The sequence below is a fragment of the Ursus americanus genome, chromosome 17 (genome assembly GCF_024610735.1).
Source record: "Ursus americanus isolate L20-20 chromosome 17, mUrsAme1.1.p, whole genome shotgun sequence".
NCBI classification, from domain to species: domain Eukaryota; kingdom Metazoa; phylum Chordata; class Mammalia; order Carnivora; family Ursidae; genus Ursus; species Ursus americanus.
This window is the reverse complement of record NC_142143.1, coordinates 33,506,506-33,528,063: the sequence shown is the minus strand read 5'-3', so window position 1 is coordinate 33,528,063 and position 21,558 is coordinate 33,506,506.

Sequence of the window (21,558 nt, the reverse complement as noted above, 5' to 3'; positions counted from 1 at the left end):
AATAAATCCTGCCTCCTAAGGTATTACGATGACTCAATGAGTTAATATATATGAAACACCTAAGAGAATGTTTGGTACACAGTAAGGGATTTTACAAGTTTGCTGATAATACTATTGCATAAAATTAAACTTGGTGGGAAAATGGGAAGAATTTTCGGTCTCACAGATCAAAGCATATTTTCTATTCACTGTTTTGTATCTTCTACAAACATGACACTGAATTCCTAGAGAATCCCTTTTTTCTCAGTCTCGTTCACATAAGCTTTTAACTATCCCAAGTAAAGTGAAATTTTCTGCAGTTTTCTTTTGAGTGTTACTATCCTCCTCTAACTTAAAGCAGTTGTCCTGTGTAGTGGTTAATTTTATGTGTGTCTCTTGTCTGGGGCCACAGTGCCTAGTTTTTGTTGTTTGTTTGTTTTTTCTTGAGATTATTTTTGGATAGGATTTACATTGAAGTTGGTGGACTTTGAATAAAGCAGACTGTTCTCCATAATGGGGGTGAGGTTTATCTGAATAGAACAGAGTAAGATTTAACTGAATAGAGCAAAAACTTCTCCTCCCTGAACAAGAGAAAATTCTCCAGCAGACTGTCCAGACTTCACCTGCAACATCGGCTTTTTCTGAATTCTACACAGGCAGAGCTTCATTGGACTTGAAGTGCAACATTGGCTCTTTCCTGTGTTTTCTGCCTGTCAGCCAACCCTGCAGATTTTGGACTTCTAAGCCTCCATATTTGCATGAACCAATTTCTCAAAACAAATCTTTATACACACCCATACCCCCCCCCCCCACACATCCTATTGGTTATGATCAAGAGTCAGACGCTTAACTGACTGAGCCACCCATGCAACCCAAGGATTTTTCTTTTTCAGTTTGAGGAATTTTCTAGTAAAGAGAACTAACAGCCCAAGCACTGTTCTAAAGTATTTTCCTTGCTTGGAAATAGCATTGGCATGAAATGACTCTGAAGAAGGGTGACGTAACATAGTCTCACATGGGGGCAATTCATTGCCCACCCATTTAACCTCCATAAACTCGTCAGGATGATAACCCTTTTCCACAGTTTTAGAGTTGTGTGCTATTTATTGGAGGAAACTGTAAGGAATACTTAAAAATGCTGGAAAATATCATCATACTATTAGAAAATGAAACAAAACAAAACAAAACAAAGCACTTTTTTTGGTTAAAAACAAACTGAGGCCATACAGAGACAAGACAAAATGTTTCAGGTTACTATAGCGTAGTGTTAAAGAGTATGGGACCTGGAGACAGGTAGTACAACTCTTCCACTCACTGAACTTTTACTTTTTATTACATTTAAACTTTTTACTTCGAATTAATTGTGAAATCACATGCAGACGTAAAAAATACTGGTTTCATGTACTGTATATCCATTTTCCCCCAATGGTAATGTCTTGCAAAACCATAGTACGATAACACACCCAAGATATTGATATTGGTACTGTCAAGATACAAAATATTTTCATCACCACAAAAAGCTTCAGGATGCCCTTTTGTGGTCACATTCATTCCATTCTACACACCCAGTTTTCCTCTACCATCCCTAATACCTGCAACCACTAATGTGTACTCCATTTCTACAATTTTGTCATTTCGAGATGGTTATATGTATGGAATAATACAGTATGTACCCTTGGAATTGGCTTTCTTCACTCAGCATAATTATCTGAAGATTCACCGAGGATATTGTGTGATAATAGATCAGTTTCCTTTTTATTGCTGAGTAGCTTTCGATGGTATAGATGGACCACAGTTTGTTTTCTCAGCGACCAATTGAAAAACATCTGGGTTATCTCTAGTTTAGAGTTGCTACAAATAAAGTTGGTGTAAATGTACAGATTTTTGTGCGAATATGTTTTCGTATCTTTGGGAAAATGTGCAGGAGTGCAACTTTTCAGTTGTATGGTAGTCATATGTGTATGCGTGTGTGTGTGTGTGTGTGTATTTAAGAGACTGTCATTCTTTTTTTTTAGAATTGTCATTTTACTTTCCACTGACATGCATAAGTGATCCAGTTTCTCCACATCTCACCAACATTTGGTGTTGTCATTATTTTTCCCCTTTCTGATAGGTGTTTCATGATATATCATTGTTTTCTTATTAGGTTCAGGTGTACAATATAATGATTCAATAATTCTATACATTAAGCAGTGCTCAGCACACTCAGCACACTACACTACACAGTAAGTGTAGTTATCACTTATTACCAAATAATATTATTATGCTATTATGGACTATATTCCCTATGTTGTATTTTTCATCCCTGTGACTTATGTATTTTACGACTAGAAGTTTGTACATCTTAATCCACCTATCCTACCTGTCCTCCTGCCCTCCTCCCCTCTAGTAACCACCAGTTTTTCTCTGTATTTATGAGTCTGTAACTGTTTTGTTTGCTTGTTTGTTTATTTTGTTCTTTAGATTCCACATGTAAATGAAATCACATATTTGTCTTTCTCTGTCTGATTTATTTCACTTAGCACAGTACCCTCTAGGTCCATCCCTGTTGTCACAAATGGCAAAATTTCATTCTTTTTTATGGAGGAATAATACTTCATTGTGTGTGTTTATTCATGTATATTCATTCATAATGCTCCAAATAAACATAGGGGTGCCTATATCTTTTTGAATTAGTGTATTTATTTTCTTTGGGTAAATGCCTAGTAGTTGAATTACTGGATCATATGGTATTTCTATTTTTAATTTTTTGAAACATCACTATGTTGTAATCCCACAATAATTGCACCAACTTACATTCCCACCAATAGTGCACAAGGGTCCCCTTTTCTCTACATCCTTGCCAATACTTATTTCTTGTCTTTTTGTTATTACCATTCTGGCAGGTGTGAGATGATATCCCTCTGTAGTTTTGATTTGCATTTCCCTGATAATAGTGATGTTGAGCATATTTTTATGTGTCTTTTGGCCATCTATATATCTTCTCTGGAAAATTGTCTCAGGTTCTCTACCCATTTTTAAATCAGATTATTTGTTTTGTTTGGTGTCAAGTTGCATAAGTTCTTCTGGGATTTTAGATATTTACCCCTTATCAGATATATCATTTGTAAATATCTTCTCCCATTAATAGGCTATTTTTTTTTTGTTTTGTTGATTGTTTCCTTTTCTGTGCAATTTTTTTTTTTTTTGGTGTAGTCCTAATAGTTACTTTTGCTTGTTTGTTTTTTGCTTTCTTTGCCTAAGGAGACAGGTCCAGAAAAATATTGCTAAAGTCAATGTCCTGGAGGTTACTGCCTATGTTTTCTTTTAGGAGTTTCATGGCTTCAGGTCTCACATTTAGGTCTTTAATCCATCCTGACTTTATTTGTGTATATGGTCTAAAAAAGTAGTCCAGTTTTATTCTTCTGCATGAAGTTATCCAGTTTTCCCAACATCATTTATTGAAAAGATTTTCTTTTCCCCTCTATATATTCTTGCCTCCTTTGTCATAGATGAACTGACCATATATAAGTGTGGGTTTATTTCTGGGTTCTCTATCTTATTCAATTGATCTATGTATCTGTTTTTCTGCCTCTACCATATTGTTTTGATTACTATAGCTTTGTAGTTTATCTTAAAATCTGGAAGTATGATATCTCTAGTTTTGTTATTCATTCTTAAGATTGCTTTGGCTATTTGGGGTCTTTTGTGGTTTACTGTTAATTTTAGGATTATTTGTTCTCGTTCTTTTCAGAATACTATGTTGTTTTGATAGGAATCATATTGAATATATAGATTGCCTTGGGTTGCATGGACATTTGAACAATATTAGTTCTTCCGATCTATGGGTATGGAATATCTTTCCATTTATTTGTGTTATCTTCAATTTCTTAATTAATGTGTTATAGTTTTTAGAGTATGGGTCTTTCACCACCTTAGTTAAATTTATTCCTAGGTATTCTACTCTTTTTGATATAATTGTAAATGGGATTGCTTTTGTTTTCTTTCCTCTACATATTCTAGTATATGATTATCATATAGAAATGCAACCTATTTGTGCATATTAATTGTGTCCTGCAACTTCACTGAACGCGTTTACTAGTTCTAATAGTTTTTTGGTCGAGTTTTTAGGGTTTTATATGTATAGTATCATGTCATCTGCAAGTAGTAATAGTTCTTTCTTACTCATTTGGGTCCCTTTTATTTCTTTTCCTTGTCTGATTGCTGTAGCTAGGATTTCCACTACTACGTTGAATAAAAGTGACAGGAGTGGACATTTTTGTCTTTCTCCTCATCTTACAGGAAAAGCTCAATTCAGCTTTTCATCATTGAGTATGATGCCTCGTGTGGGATTTTCATATATGGCCTTTATTATGTTGAGATATGTTCCCTCTAAACCCACTTTGTTGAGAGTTCTTATCATGAATGGATGTTAAATTTTGTCAAATGCTTTTTCTGTATCTACTGAGATGATCATCTGGTTTTTATCCTCCATTTTGTTAGTGTGATATATCACACTGATTGATTTATGGATATTGAGCCATCCTTGCATGCTGGAATAGATTCTACTTGATGGTGGTGAATGATCCATTTAATATATTGTTGAATTTAGTTGCTGATATTTTATTGAGGACTTTTCAACTGTCTTTATCAGGGATATTGACCTGTAGTTTTTTGTTCGTTTGTTTTGTTTTTTTGTAATGTGCCTATCTGGTTTTGGTATCAGGATTGTTAGCTTCATAGAATATATTTAGAAGTTTTCTTTACTCCTATTTTTTGGAATAGTTGAGAATATGTATTAACGCTCTTTAAATATTTGGTAGAATTCACCTATGACACCATCTGGTTCTGGACTTTTGTATGTTGGGAGCTTTTTGATTCATCGTGGTTTTAATTTGCATTTCACTAATGGCAAATAATGGTGAACAACTATTAATGTGCTTCTTTGCTATCTGTATATCTTCTTCAGTAAAATGTTTATGCCCATTTTGTAATTTGATTGTTTTCCTGTGGAGTTGAAAGTTCTTTTTATATTCTAAATACTAGGCCTTTGTCATAAAAATATGATATGCAAATATTTTATCCCAGGGTGTAGCTTATCTTTTAACCCTTTTAACAAACTGTTTATCAAAACAAAAAGTTTTTAATTTTACAAACTCTAATTTAGTAATTTTTCCCTTTGTGGATTGTACTTTCAGTACCAAATCTATAAACTCTGTCTATTCTTAGATCGCAAAGATTTTCTCTTATGGTTTTTCTAAAAGTTTTATGGTTTTATGATTTATGTTTAGATTCATGATCCATTTTGAGGTAGGGTATATTATTATAGCTTTGAAAAAATGAAATTCTAGGCTCACCTCCAAACTTTTTCTGGTCTGTGCATTGGTGGGGCCACATTTTTTTTACAACTGTTTGAATGGAGTATAACTGTTATTGTCTATAACTTTCCTGGCTGTTTGGTTAGAGATAGCAAATTTTAGGGTAGCTTTTTCTTGTCTCTTCTTGTTGGCATTTCTGGCTTGCTAGCTTCTTCAGCTCTGTGTCTGGGATATATGAGGCAAAAAGGAAATCTGGGGAGCTCAGCCCTATATTCTTCATCAGCTCGCAAAGTCTCTAGTCAATTTGCTTCATTTTTTTCACCTCTGGAGTCTTCTTATGTTTGTTTTATGTATAATGGACATGGGTTTTAGTTGTACTAAGTGGTAGGAATAGGGAAAGTTGTGTCTACTACCTCAGAGTGAAAGTCCTTACTTAAACTGAATTTGAATCTGTTTCTACATCTATAAAAGAATATGAGTCCATTGTGAGAATTTAAAAAGTTTATTTAAAGTATCTATAAAAGTGTGTCATATAATAAGCATTTAACATATGGTATGTATAATTAACATATAATTGTTTCTTTTTTATGTCTAACTAATGAATCCCATGTTGCTAAACAGAATCCCCATATTCTAGGTCTGCATATTTATTTAATTCACCAACACACAAACACACAAAAAAATTGAACTATAATAGATTTTAAATTAATAATTAAAAGTCTTGAAAATCACAAAAATTGCTTTTTCTAATATACACATTTTATTTTTTATTGTAAGTTCTGCAAGAGAAGAAAGCAATTGCATAAGAAGTCATCAATACACATGTGTATTAAATGAATGATTGAATAGATGTTTCAGAATTTAGTTTAATTAGAATTTAATTTAATTTAATTAGGCTATAAGTACAAATCTCCTATTTTTAGGGAAAAAATGGTATAAAAAAGGAACTGAAGCTTCTTCTTTCCCCTTCTCTCTTTTATTCTTTTTTGTTTATTTCCTTCTCTTCTGATTTTCTTCTTTTCCTTTCTTAAACAATTTAGTCCTAAAGGCTTTTAGCAGGGCTGAACATTTTATGCATCTGGGTATAGGAGAATCACAGTAGTCCAGAGTGCTAATGCACAGCCAGCTTCAAATGAGGAAGAACTCCAAAATGGGGGTGGCCTAGCACAAGAGTCAGAGCGCAAGCAGAATGAAGACGTTGTCTCGTGGAAGGGAGTTTCAGAGGTGTAGTGATCTGAAGTGATATATGGGAGGCTGCGCAGCCTAGGCTAAAGGATGAGGGTCAGAGCTCAGGAGGGTATTCACATATGAAGTAGCAGCCTGGGACAGGGTTTCATAATCTAACCAAAGAGAGAAAGGCATCTATGTAATAAGGCAGTGATGAGAATTTGGTTATGTATAGGAGGGCCATTCAATATAAGTAAATGAATAAGTAAATGCATTGTCTATGACAGGAGATGGATTTCTCACTGACTGAGAACAGAGTTACAAATTTAAGAGAGACAGAGAGAGAAAAGGCTCTGTGGTTTTGAATTGATATTGGTGCTATCGGTATGGTGTAAATAGGTAGAGAAATAAGTATAAATGTATGTATGTATTCACCAGCTTTATACACTGAGATCAGTCAAGATTAATAAGCACACCCCAGAACATGGCTTTATCAACTCTAAAAAGAAAGAAAGAAAGAAAGAAAGAAAGAAAGAAAGCAAGAAAGAAAGAAAGAAAGAAAGAAAGAAAGAAAGAAAGAAAGAAAGAAAGAAACTAAGACTCCTTTGGAGAAATTATCGATTCCAAGCCTGGGTCAAGGAAACTACAAAGGAGGCTAGAACATTTAGTTTTGCCATAAAACAACAAAGTCCTTAAGAATAATTCAGCCATGCCAAAAGGACCTAGAAGTAGGTCAAAGTTTCTCCCACTGGCCAAAACAGAGACACTCTAAGATTTAAAAAATATAATTATAGTAACAGTTTATATTATTTTCAATAAAATAAGGGTCTATGAATTTGTACTGACATAAATTAATTAATTCAGAATAAGATGATGAATGAGATATTTATTTAGATTCAAAGTACCTCCTGACAATATACCACATTTTATGAATTGACACAAAATGACAATGTTTCCCATTTCTGGTGATGTTAGCATTGATCACTGATTAGGATGGGATTTCCAGGCTTCTGCACTATATATTATTTTTCTCTTTGTAGTGAATAAATGTTTTGGGAGGAGTGACTTGGAAGAAACTATAAAAATTTAGGATCAATGTGTATATGATTTGGACTGCTAATCAATAGATTATATTTTCTTGTGTTCATATTATTCTTCTGTGGATTTATAGAATGCATACTTCATAAGAATTACTCTATATTTTTATGCATGTAGGTTTAGACTCAGATGTTTTTAATATCAAATAGGTGATACTGAGATATAAGTATTAGTAAAATAACTTATTCCCTAATTCTCATTTGTTTTGGAAATAGAGCTGAAATTATATGGATAACTTTTACTTATGTAACAAATTTTTCCTAGGATTTATGTCCTCTCTATGGAGTATATAAATCAATTGATTCACAAAGTGGTAGCAAAACTTCATAAAGTACGTAACCATTCCATACCATATTGTGCTGATCACTTCACATTTTATCTTAGGCATTTTTTATATCAGTTTTTGCATTTTATGAATAATAAATGGAGTCCATTCTCACAAATATTTTGTTTTAAAGCTGGGATTTAAAACTATGCCTTTAAGATAAACCCCTTTGCCCCATAACACTATAAGGTAGCAATTCATATGTTGTCTGACAATTATTTGTCAGAAACTAAAGTATGATAATGAAACTTAAAATTCAAATAGTTTTTGAATATTGTCCCTCATATTGCCTCTATACTCACAAAGAAACATTCTATTCTGCCCCCTAATCCTGGGTAAATCTCTTCTTCCTAACATAGACTTTTAAATGATTTCATGACATAACACAAATTCACCTTGAAAGTTTTACCATAATTCTTACACAGTCATCACGTTCTCTTTTCACTTTTTATTTCTTCCTTAATTACTTATTTTCATATCTTAGTTTTCCTCATGAGATGAAAGGATCCTTTAAGAAACCAAATCAGTGCTTTGCATCAAACAGCAGACTTTTGGTAAATACTGATTTAAGGTTTTAATAAGGTCAATTTATTTCTTCTTCAAAAATATATTCTAACATTCAGTTATATCGCAAGAGATATAGTAAAATTAAAAAGTCTAAGGGATACTGCAGCTGAAATTTTGCTGGAATAATTTCATAAAGTTTATTTAATTAACAGTAGGCATTTTCTGTAGAAATAGGGCCAAATTCAAACAAGTAAGTAATGTATTTTCATTTCTGACTAGAGCTTATGTGAGAAAATATGGTCTTGTGGTGGGAAAAAATATTAGAGGTTCTATTTTAGTGGGTCTGAGAAATTTTTCCATTTTCCTTTTGAAGAAGGAGGGTAGGAAAGAATAAGAAATTTTCTTTTCCTGTGATCTCTTCCATAGGATAGACAAATAGAGATTAAGAAGGACAGTTCTTATACTATCCAAATAGCTGGAGGGTTTTTGGCATCAAGGGCTAGAAAGAATTGGAAGGAAAAAAGGAGATTTTGATATAAAGTTACTGAAAAGATGCAAAGCTTTCTTTGAAGCCAGTTATACACAATTAAAGAGAAAAGATCCAGGAAAGGACAGTTGTTTGTAATCAAATTGCTAATAATCAAAATTATACAACTATGATGAATCTTAATTATTTTTGCATTTTTCTATTGAAAGTGTAAAAAACTCTTAATAATATTCTGATATGAATAAAATTTGAGCAAATAATAAATCTAAATAACCTAAATATACTTTTGGAAATGATGCAGTAACTATTGACAGACTAGGTGTCTCACTGTAAACAGCCTTAAACTGGGCAATTTATATAAGGAAATTATTTTCAAGTCAACGGAAAAGTAACACTACAACTCTAGGGAAGGGAAGTTTACAAAGTGAACTTAGGCATGAATGTCCAACTTGCTCCCTAACGTAGGTGTTTGCTGACCACATTGCAAAAAGCTGGTTTATAGAACCCAGTGAGACTGTTGAGTTGATGAGGCAATGATCAGATCTGTGAGTTAGAACATCTGAAAGAGGAGGGATTGCAAGGAAAGGGATCCTCAGAAGTACATCCAGGGAACTGTCGCACTACCATCATTGAGAGGTGGGCTATATATGCAGGGAATACTATGAGTTGAGGCTTTCCAGAAAGTGGAAACAACTGGGTTAAAACCAGGAAAGAGACACCACATTGCATTGGCATTATTATATTGGTAAAAATAAAAATGCAAAGATTTGAGTTCTGGCCCACCCAGAATTGTCAGAACTTATTAACGTTTGTAAAAAAAAAAAAAAAAAAAAAAAAAAAAACATAAATAGCAAAATTAAAATCACCAAATTATTAAGTACTATTTAATAAGAGTTTTTTTATGCATGTAAGAACAGTTCATGAACTGGGAGCTTTCAAATTCAAAACTGATAGGAAGCTCACGTGCATGAGTACAGGATGGCTTATAAAATGAGAATGAGGAAGCTTTTAGACTTCACAGTGTTTGTTACAATGAAGATTTCTTGACAGCTGGATATTTGGTTAAGTGATCATTTTATGCCATTTTTAGGAAGATAAGTTTCTTTTATATTTATCAAAGGCATTTACAAGAAAACCTAAATTAAGTTTTGCATATCTTCATAAAGTAAATTTTGCTTATGTGGCTTAAATGGTTTTTGCTCTGGGAATTTTCATGCCCAGTATCAATTTGTATTTAATTCTAACACATTCATGGCATTCATCTGAGGTAACGGAAAGACCACTGGGTATTAGGAGTAGGGACCACGTCCTACATCAGTGATTCCTAGTGGGAGAGTTGGAAAGTCAGGTGAATTTGTCAATGAGTGAACAATATCTGGACCGAACAATGTTTGGTGATGTCTGGAGGCATTTTTGATTGTCACAAATAATGAAGTGCTACTAGCATCTTGAGGATAGAGGCCAAGGATGGTGCTAACCATCTTCCCTTGTATACAGTAGCCCGTATAACAAAAAATTATCTGGCCTAAAATGTCAGCAATGCTGAGGTTGAGAAACACTATCCTAGAATTGGATCTACTCTCAACCTATCCCCCCAAAAAGCCTAGAACTAAGCCTCAGCAAGATCCATGGAAGAAAAAGACATCTTATGTACAGGGCAACAGAGATCATTGTGTTGACTTTTCACCAGAAATAGTGGAGGCCAAAAATCAATTTGAGAGATCTTTTTGGCTGTGAAAAGTTAAAAAAAAAAAAAAGAAAGAAAGAAAGAAATAGGAAGAAAAAGGAAGGAAGGAAGGAAGGAAGGAAGGAAGGAAGGAAGGAAGGAAGGAAGGAAAGAGAAAGAGAGAAAACTGTTGACAGGAATTTTAAGTTCAGTGAAAGGCAAGGTTTCAGTGACAATATTAGAAAAATGAAAACTATGACAGTTTGTCGCTAAACACAGTGGTAAAATGTTTTTCAGTTTGAAAGGAAATGTTACAAGATTGAAACTCAAATGTACAGAAAAAGGAAAGACCATTGGAAATGGAAGTCTGTGGAGAGGTTGGTCTCCAGAATTGACTCAGTTGCTCAGCATGGTCGGAAGATCTTAGGTTGTTTGTTTTACCTTTCAATTCAGACAGCAGGAAGTATCGTAGGATGGCAATGGCATGTCTGCCACCGTGTTTTGCATCACTTTCTCACACAGTAACTATAGGTAAGTAAAGGGATCGGATGATCTCTTTGAGGTTTTAAGAAGTAAAGGAATCTTTCCCAGAGACTGTACAGCATATTTCTGTGGCCTAGATTGAATCATGCACCTGTTATAAAGGTGATCACAGGCATAGTTTGGCGATGATTGGTGGAGAACAGTCACTTTACATGGGGTAAATTCCAAGGAGTTACCTTCAAAGTCCTCAAGCACATGAAAGGGGAATCTCCAATAGTCACACTCAGTCTAAATAATTTTGTGGCCATCCACCTTCCACAAAATCACATCATTTATCTCTTACTGGCAACCCAACACCTACATATATGAAATGGAAATTAGTTCAGTTTCCTGTGTAGGTTTGTGGTTAACTGCAGGGTTTCTAGGAATATGTAATAATATATTCCATATTCTATCAAGAATCACAACTCTTTTATGAAATCTATAAACTGTAATTCTTTTAGTTCTCAGATGAAGGGTAGATTGGGGGAGGAGAGAAGAGAGAAACAAACATCTTATTTTTCTTTTTAAAGAAACAGGCATCTTGAATTCATTGTTTAGACAAACAATAAAAAAAAACAAAAAACAAAAAAAAAACAAAGAAAACTCTGTGGAACAAGATCAGGAATTTACTCCCCAGAGACTGTGGGTGCACTCCCTTCTAAATGTGGAGAAGTAGGGACTGCATTTTTGAGTTCTCCAGTGTAAAATAGTGCCCATGGTAACAGATACCATGTAACAGAGCATTGGAGCTACTCATTCTATCTCCAACGTTAGCTCTGTCCACAGTAAATATTTCAGGGAAACCCTGGGTTGGTCCTTGAAATTGTCTTGATTTTTTTTTACCCCTTTTTAAGACTATCTGTTGGATCTTGAAGTTTCTAAGATCTGATTTCAGCTCTACTTACCACTTAGATACAAGTAGGGCTGTCTTTGCCAAGAGCCATCACTTTGAGCAAGAGCAGGCTCTTTTACTATGTACCTGCCTCACTCTACACCCCTCCATTGTTTAGTTCTCTACAACTGTAACAAATGCATGTTATTCTCATTCCCAAATGTTTTTCTGCCATCTCCAGCTGCCCAAATCCTATCATTCTTGTAGATCTAATCAGTATCATTTTCTTCCATAAGGGATTCTTTTTTTATTAAGATTTATTTATTTATTTGGGAGAGAGAGAGAGAGAGAGAATGCTGGGGGGAGGGGCAGAGGGACAGGGAGAAAGAGAATCCTCAAGCACACTCCCCACTGAGCACGGAACCTGATGCAGGGCTGGATCCCAGGCCCCCGAGATCATGACCTGAGCCAAAATCAAGAGTCGGATGCTTAACCAACTGAGATACCCAGGTGTCCCACTGTGAGGCATTCTTAATCCAATGGCAGCATCAATTATTCCTAGAACACCTTGAAATTTGGTCATGTCTCATAATGGTCATCTATAAAAAAAGAAAAAACATATTTAGAAAGTGTTATAAAACCAAAAGAACTAACCATGACTATGCTAATAATTGACTATATGAGTGGAAATATGTACAAAACTATATTCTTTTGCTACATTATTCTTGATGAAGAAAATTTTGGAGTATTTTTTAAAAATAAGTAATAAGACAGTTATGGCCACTATTCTACATCAATTGTTCATTGTACTGCAGGTTTTATATAAAACATTATGCAGGGCAACTGGCATTGATTTTCAAAAATGTTAATGACATTACAGAAATGGTTTAGGCGCCTGGGTGGCTCAGTCTGTTAAGCGACTGCCTCCGGCTCAGGTCATGATCCAGGGTCCTGGGGTCGAGCCCCATGTCAGGCTCTCTGCTCAGCGGGGACCCTGCTTCTCCCTCACCCTCTGCTGCTCCCTGTACTTGTGTTTTCTCACACTCTCTCTGTCAAATAAGTAAAAATAAAATCTTCAAAAAAAAAAAAAAAAGAAATGGTTCTAGTTTATAAGAGAAAAATTGACACAATGGGAAAAAATTTAATATGAACTATTAGGTAGCATATTATATCAATGTTAATTTTCCACTAATATGGTAATTACATTTTGTTTGTGTTGGGAGATACGTGCTGAAATATGTAAGTAAGGTACCATTGTATCTGCAATTTACTTTTAAATGATGCCACCAACAATATACATAAATATGTGTGAATGCACACAGAGAAAGAAAGCAAACGTTATGAAATCAGAACAATTGTTGAGTCTAGATGAAAAATATATATGAGTGTTTATTGTATTATTCTTTCAAATTTTCAGTAGAGATTTTATATTTTTCAAAGTAAAATGCTTTAAAATTCAGTGAAGAACAAAATGCACTATTCAGTAAATTGTATCAGGAAAAAAATATCCATGTTGAGAAAAAAAAAAAAAACAGAATTGGATCCTTACTCAAAAACCACTGCCATGTAATTAAAATCTTAGTTGAGAAAGAAAACTGTTAAAGACTTAGAATGTAGAAAAATGTTGAAAAATATCTTCATATATATTATATTTTATATATATATATGCACACACAAAGTATAAAGGAAATGAATGGTAAATTTGAATGCATTAAAATTAGCAAAAAAAAAAAATGAAAATGAAAGCCACTCAATGTGGTTCTCCCAAGTGCATGTAACTGTCAACAAATTAGTATCCGGAATATGTTACAATGCTTAACAATAATTAAAACAAAAAAAAAATCACAGTAAGAAATTAGACAAAAGATATGTATAGACAATTCACAATAAGGAATCACAAATAACAATAAACACATGAAAATGTTTTTAGACTCACAAGCAATTATGGAAATTTTTAATTAAAACAAGAGAGAAACATCAGCTGTTTAGATTGGCAAGAAACAAACAAAACAAAAACACACCAAAAAAAGAAAAACCCCAGATATCGATCATATCAAGTATCTTCCAATTATTTTGAGCTATAGAAAGTTTCATACATAGCTGGTGGGACTATAAATTAGAACAGTCATCATGGAAAACAGATTAACACTAACAAAGGCAAACAATAATATTCCCTTCTGTATATCAAATCCACTTTGGGTATTTATCCCAGATAAGCTGTCACACATGCACAAGGTAAAATGTTCAGAAATGTTTATGGTGGGATTATATGCAATAGTTAAATCTTGGAAGCAGACTAAATGCCCATTCACAGTACAATGATGCTTTATTTTGTTGTATTTCTGCAATGGAATATAATACAATCATTAAAATGTGTACATTAGAGCCTATCATTAGGGGGAAATACCATTTTAGAAAGATTTCTGTAGTATGATATCATTCATGAAACATAGACATATAGGTTAAATATTGTTTACAGTACTGTGTGGTGAAAAACATAATAAAAATATTATTATGAAAAATAAATAAATAAAAATTAAAAAAAAAAAAAAAACAGGCCCAAAATGGAGTTGCTTAAGCTAAGCCCCTAATCACTAAACCAAGACCTAATTTAATTACACTTCCAGCCTCTCCCAAAATAGAATCTGAAATCAGTCAGAAATCACCTAATCCGCACTAGCTGGGAGTCTGACAGACCTCCGCCATCCCCTAAGGGACCTTGCCACAACCAATCCACTTTTTACCTCCTTGTTCTGGCTCCCATCTGCCTATAAATGTCTTTCATTTTATACGGCTCCTTGGAGCTCCTTTTCATCTGCTGGATGGATGCTAGCACAATTCATGAATCATTGAATAAAGCCAATATAGTCTCAAAAAATTTTTTTGTTTAGAGATGTATGTATGTAGAGATATTTTCACAAAGGAAGAAAATAATGAAACCATGAAACACAAATATTAAGTGGAGAATAGAAGAATGAGCTTGAAAACAAGTCTGAAATGCTACAAGTTCATTTTTAGTCCACTTTGAGATAGCAAGGTGACTTTTCGGATGAAGTCAGAAAGAGAACCCTCATCAGAAACCAGGTTTACCAGCCTTAGTCATGGACTTAGAGCTTCCAGAACTGTAAAAAAATAACTGTGTTTTTGTCTGAGGCACCCAGTTTGTGGGATTTTGTTATGGCAGCCTGAGCAGACTTATACTCCTTATGGAACACACACTTAGAAAATATGTTATAAAACCAAAAGAACTAACCATGACTATGCTAATAATTGACTACCTGAATGGAAATATGTACAAAACTATATTCTTTTTGTATATTCTGTTTTTTTGTAAAATACCAGAGTAATACAAAATCTACCCTCTTACCAAATTTTTAAATGTATAGTACAGTAACTATATGCATATTGTTGTACAGAAGGTATCTAGAACTTTTCCATCTTGCTTGATGGAAACGCAAACACATTGAACAACTCCCAATCTCCCTCTATCTCCCCAAGCTTCTGGCAACAACCATTCTACTTTTTCCTTCTGAATTTGACTACTTTAGATAACTGATATAAGTGGGTTCATGTGTTATTCATTCTGGCTTATATGACTAGCTTATTTCATTTAGCATAATGTCCTCAAGTTTTATCCATATTGTAATATATGTCAGGATTTCCTTCTTTTTAAAGGCTGAATGATAGTCCATTGTATGTACAGTCACATTTTCTGTATCCCTTCATCCACTGATGCATATTTAGGCTGACATAACAAAATACCCATGGTATATAAATGACCAATGGTATATAAATGACCAACAGGTATATAAAAAGATGCTTAACATCACTAATTGTCAGGGAAACGCAAATCAAAACTACAATATGTCACATCATACCTGTTAGAATAAGCATTATATAAAAAAAAAAAGGCAGAAAATAATGAACCATGGTGGGGATATGGAGAAGCTAGAACTCTTCCACACTGTTGGTGGAAATATAAAATGGTGTAGCCACTGTGGAAAACACTATGGTGATTCCTCAAACAATTAAAAATAGAACCCCCTTTGGGTCCAACAATCCCACTCTGGGTATTTATCCAAAAGAATTGAAAATAGGATCTCAATATGTGTGTTCCCATGTTCACTGCAACACTATTCATAATAGCCAAAAGATGAAAGAATTCTATATCCTTACCTGTAAATTCTTTGAAATCATGGTGTGTAAATCTTCTGTAGACACTATTTTATATGTAGTTTTGGCATCCTTCAATATTCAGTAGTAAATAAGTGCATCACAAATGACTTCATTTTGTGTCAGATTTTTCTTCATATGAACATTTAAAGTTTAAAATATGAAATACGTAATCAAAAGATGACTTTTAAATCCACGAGAAGAGAGGCTAAAATAAAAGCAAAATTTCTGGCTACCTTTGTGTACCACATGCCATAAGTTCTAAGTTTATTTCTATTTTTCCGTTAATTATATACATAGCTCCATACGTCTCGTAACCACCGCCCTACATAGTTCAGTAACTTGTTTATGCAAAGAATTCAGCTTTAGCTTTAATGAGTGAGATAGATACATACACACACATATATATACATACATATATATATATATAAACTGATATTAAAAACAAACCAATGAACCGATATCTAACTTTGTACATTCATATGTATATACATATATAGCGTAGATATGATTGATTGCATTTGTGGACCGCACTAATATTTTCCATTATTTTACCTTAGTTTTGCTGTATGTAGGTTCTGTCAGTCTTACTGTCATGGAAACATTGATTCCCCACTGTAATCACTGCTGGTGTAAAACACAGCTGCCTCACAAATGTACACTGGAATGGACTCCTTTTAGCATCTGTTAAATCTCAATACAGTGTATAACTGCTCTTTTTAGAGTGCATCAATCATAGAAGAGTGAGACAGAATTAAAGAGTTTAGCCCTGCTTGGCTCCCTTTGTATCTAATTTAAGCATGTATGACCCATTGCATTCATTGTTGTGCTTACCACAGCTGTTTCTTATTATTAAGAAAAGCAGCTTTGCGTGCAGAACATAAAACAATAAACGCTAGCCATGTGGATAGAGTACATTTGCTTCTAAAGGTTATAAATATACACTTAATAAAAAAGCAAGGTGACACTAACCATATTTCACGAGAACAAATGGTATCAAGTCAGGCAATAAAGTCTAACACCTCCTGCTCCAAACAAACAACAAAAAAACACAACAAATATTGAATCCAACAATTCCAATCAGTGCAAAAAAAGAAATTGCAATTGATAGAGTTACAATAAGCACAAAACATGGATTCAGTGCTTTAGAATTATGGTTCAAAAAGAGCATCTTTAAGGTTTTTCCTAAAATGCCACCTAATTTAACTTCTAGAGACTACTGAGAAGTACAAAAATTATAAAAATATTTTTAAGTGAATGCAAGGATTAATACTGCAGACCATGAAGTTCATTTTACTTATATGTGTGTATATCCACATAAAAAATTTGGAAACACTTTTTTAAAAACATTTGCCTGGTCTAATTTGTAATGTGAAACTCCAGTACTTTGATAATTGCAACAAATAAGTATTAATGTATTGACAGTTAATCCCACACTTTGTAATTCTCTGCAAGTGGAAAGTTCATAAAGTTAAAATCATTGAGGCAATTTAAGGACTTTACTGGTTAGAAAACATCAATCAGTAGAGGTCAAAATAAAAATTGTAACGTAAATTTTTAAAAACTGAGTTTCTCTATATGTCCTCCTCTTTACCTATAATTATAATAAAAAATGTTTTAAAATAGTGTTTTCTGCATTATACTCTTTTCTTTCATCTCTTTTCAAGCTAAATATCAGTATGTTTATAAGTGGTCTTTGCTGATTGTAATTGGTAGGTGCTACGTAAGATTTTTTTTTAATTTTTTTTTTTTTTTTTTTTTTTTACTTTCTGGTAAAAATGCTGGCAGCTACTAGGAATTCAGTAAGCACATAATTCATTTTTTTCTTTATTGGTATGAATAATAATCTTCTACAATAGTCTTTTATTTAAGTTCTTTTTAAAATTTTGCTTCTCCGAAATACCTCTTCACTCTCTTTTATGATAATGGTTTATCTTTTAAATTTTCCCATAGTGCTTTCTTTATCATGCTGTTCTTTTTTCATTTACTTTCGCTAAACATTCTTAAAAAAGGTTGTAAGGCTAATACTTATTATAAGAATATTTGAGGGCTGTCCAGAAACCTGTACATCTTTGGCTTCAAAATATTATATACTAGTAAATAAATTAGTCTGTGAACTCTGTAAAACCAGGGGCTATGTGTAGCCCTGGGCCTAGAAGTAAAAATGAAGTTTTCAAGCAAAATTTCGCTTTTCCCATCTATTATTACAAATAGTAGTCTTTCTCAAAGTCTTCTTTCTTACCCTTTGGAGCCCAAATGGGTTGTCTAATGAGTACCATGAGAAGACTTGAAGTTCTCATCTTCCTCTAACGATCAGGATGCCTGTTATCCAGGCACAATATGGTTTTTGACCATCTATCTGCCTTAGCCCTTTGTACCTGAGCCTGCATTGGGCTAACACAAAGAGGCTGCCTCTTCCTTTCCCAACCTTGATACTATCTTTTATCCTCTCTTGTGTGTTGCCCAAGTAACGCTACTTTCTGATTCCAACATCTCAGAGAAGTTTGTCTGAAAAGAGTTGCATCATTTTAAACTTGCTGCACATGTCTTTCTCTTCTCAGTATTCAGGTATGAGCTCATGGTGTTGGGCTCACAACAAATTTAAATGAGAAACACAAACCATTATCCTTTCTGAAGAAGGGAAGTTGACCCCTGAGGGACCTTTAGTAAGCATGCTTTCCTTCTGACCCCTGAGGCTCTGTTTTTCAGTAAGCATGTGTATTTGATGGTTTCTTACTTAACAGGACTCCCACTACCCCATCCCCTCCCACAAGAAATGTGTCTGCATTCTTTATACAAAGCAAATCCTGGTGGCTTATCATCACCTTCTAGATACCCATTATAGATTCAAGTTGGAAGTATCTGCTGCACATTAAATTAACCTTTGTTATTCCTGAAACACATCCAAATACCTATGCTTAATATATGGGTAGTTAAATAAAAGTGTGTACATTAAATAAAATTGCTTTAAAGAATAAGGCAACTATTTATACTGAACCACGAGCTTTTAAGAATAATAACTAACATTGATTCATTTCTGTGTTTTAAAAATCTATATTGTCACCCTCAATATGTGGTACGCACCATACTAAGCCCTATGGAACTTATGGCGAATACAATTGTCATTCTGTAAGGAGAATTGAATTTACAATCTAGTGGAAGAAACAAATACTAAACAAGTGAACAAATACAAAAATAAATATTGACAGCTTTTTAAAAGTTCTCTGAAGAAATAATAGTCTGAGAGAGAATAAAGAAATTGAGACTAGGAGGTCATCAGGAAAGCATAATTTGTCAAATAAAAATTATTTTTAAAAAAAGGCATGAAAAGAACTGGAAGAAGACCCTTGAGGATAGAGCCAAAAAGCACATAGCCTCTAATACAGGCAAGAGCTTGATGTGTTCTATCATGTGACAGAGGATAGTGTGGCATACAGCAAAGAGAGAGGATAGGAAGAGCTAACCCAGGCAGAGCCTAATAGGAGCTGCTAAAACGTTTGAATTATTTTGAATTTTCAATAGGAAAATATGTTTTACGTAAACTTTCTTTGCATTTGCTATATAACAAAATATATTTGACAGTCCCTCATATATGATGATACGCAAGTTTAAAAAGCAATACTCATTTTTGTTTATAAAACTGAAAATATATATCCAGAATTTACAAAAGAGATTGTGATGTACAATTTTAACAATTTCCAAGTGAGTTTGTGTCTCTATGCCATAATATTTTAAACAACTCATTATAAATGCTCATAAATAAATAAGAAATTTCAAATATAAAATTCCAGAATATTCATTTTTACATTTATTTCTGTAAAACGATTTATGTCCATAGATGTCTACTATAAAAATGCACTGAATTTTTAGTGAAATGAAGTCCTTAGTTTACTAAGGAGTAGTGTTTTATGAAAGAAAGCTTTTCCTTTGCTACTCTCTCACTTGTTAATTATTATTTTGTTGTAATAAGTATGGACCTGTATATTCTTTTTTTAAAAATAAATATATTAGAATTCACTTACATCATTATTCACTTTGAAGCTCACATCTCCAGTGAGAGCTGTTTAATCTGGTTTCTGTGTGGTTTAGCCAGATTTCCATTAGTCTGGGAGCATTTTCTGACTTTCTTGGATAATTACATTGTCCAGCTTACTTTCAAATTCCCGTGTCCCAGACCTGAAGCCAGTCATTTCTACAAGAAGCACTTGTGGGTTTGCTTGTTGGTTGGTTTTGTTTTGTTTTGTTTTGTTTTTATTATGGAATAGTTTCTGAAGTGGGCATGAAATGTGGTCATTGCTAATCAGCTTTTCTGCATTTTAATAATGAATTGATCCCAATGCCTCTAACGCTAGTTCAACCTCATTCCTCCCTCCCATTCTTTCCCAGTGGAAAATTTATATCTCTCTTCATCTAGAGTAAGAATAATTGCTCCTAAGAATATAAATATGTTTACTCATTTACTTATTACCCCCTTAAACAAATTTAACTTAAGTTTTGATATGCAAAATAACATGGTTCAAAATTCAAAACTGTGGCAAATGGTATATTCACGAAAGCTGAATCTACTTTATTACTTTCAACTCATGTCCTGTAAGTATTTTTGTTAGTTTCAAAGGTTATTATTCAAATATTATTCAAAACTAGCTTTATTTTATTTCTTATGTAAAAAGTAACATATTATATATACTGTTACACATAATTTGTTAAGTTAGTAATATATCCTAAAAAGTATTCCATCTAAGTTCACAGAGATTTTTCTTGTATTTTTTACAGCTGTATGGTATTCTAATGACTAGCTATATCTCTTTTTCCCAGTCACTAATCTATATATGTTATTAGATTATTTCCAGCATAATGCTATTAAAATTGCATTTGTGCATCCATTTTTGTTGTTGATATTATGTCATTTAAATTAGTGAATGTGTATCTTTAGGATAAATTCCTAGAAATGAGATTTCTGGGGAAAGGGCCAAAAAAATGTGTTTCATAACATTTTTTACAGATTCTCTTAATATGGATTGCATCATTGTTTTCTTGAAATATATGAATTTTTACGATCTTGTTAGTCTTGCCTTCTTTAATCAAGCTTTTGGGATTTTGCCAATATAAAAGGTGAAAAATATCTATCTCAAAGTAGTTTTAATTTACATTTATCTTAGTATAAGTGAAGCCAAACAACTTTATATATAACTTTATAGATATTTTAGGGAGAAGTATGGCAGTTTACTTCTTTTGTCTGTTTTTCTAATACATTTTTCAGTTTTAGTCCCTCTATTATTTTGATATTGCTTATTTTTACATTGAGATATAATTTATAATTATATTGAGCTATACAATGAAATGTCCAAGTCTTACTCATAGAGTTTGGGAAACTTGACTAACACTAATACTAATACACTGAAGTAACCGTCACTTCAGTCAAGTTAAAGAAAATTTTCCATCATCTAAGAAAATACTCTCATGCCGATTTCCTATCCATGACAACATCTGCTCCCCAAGGCA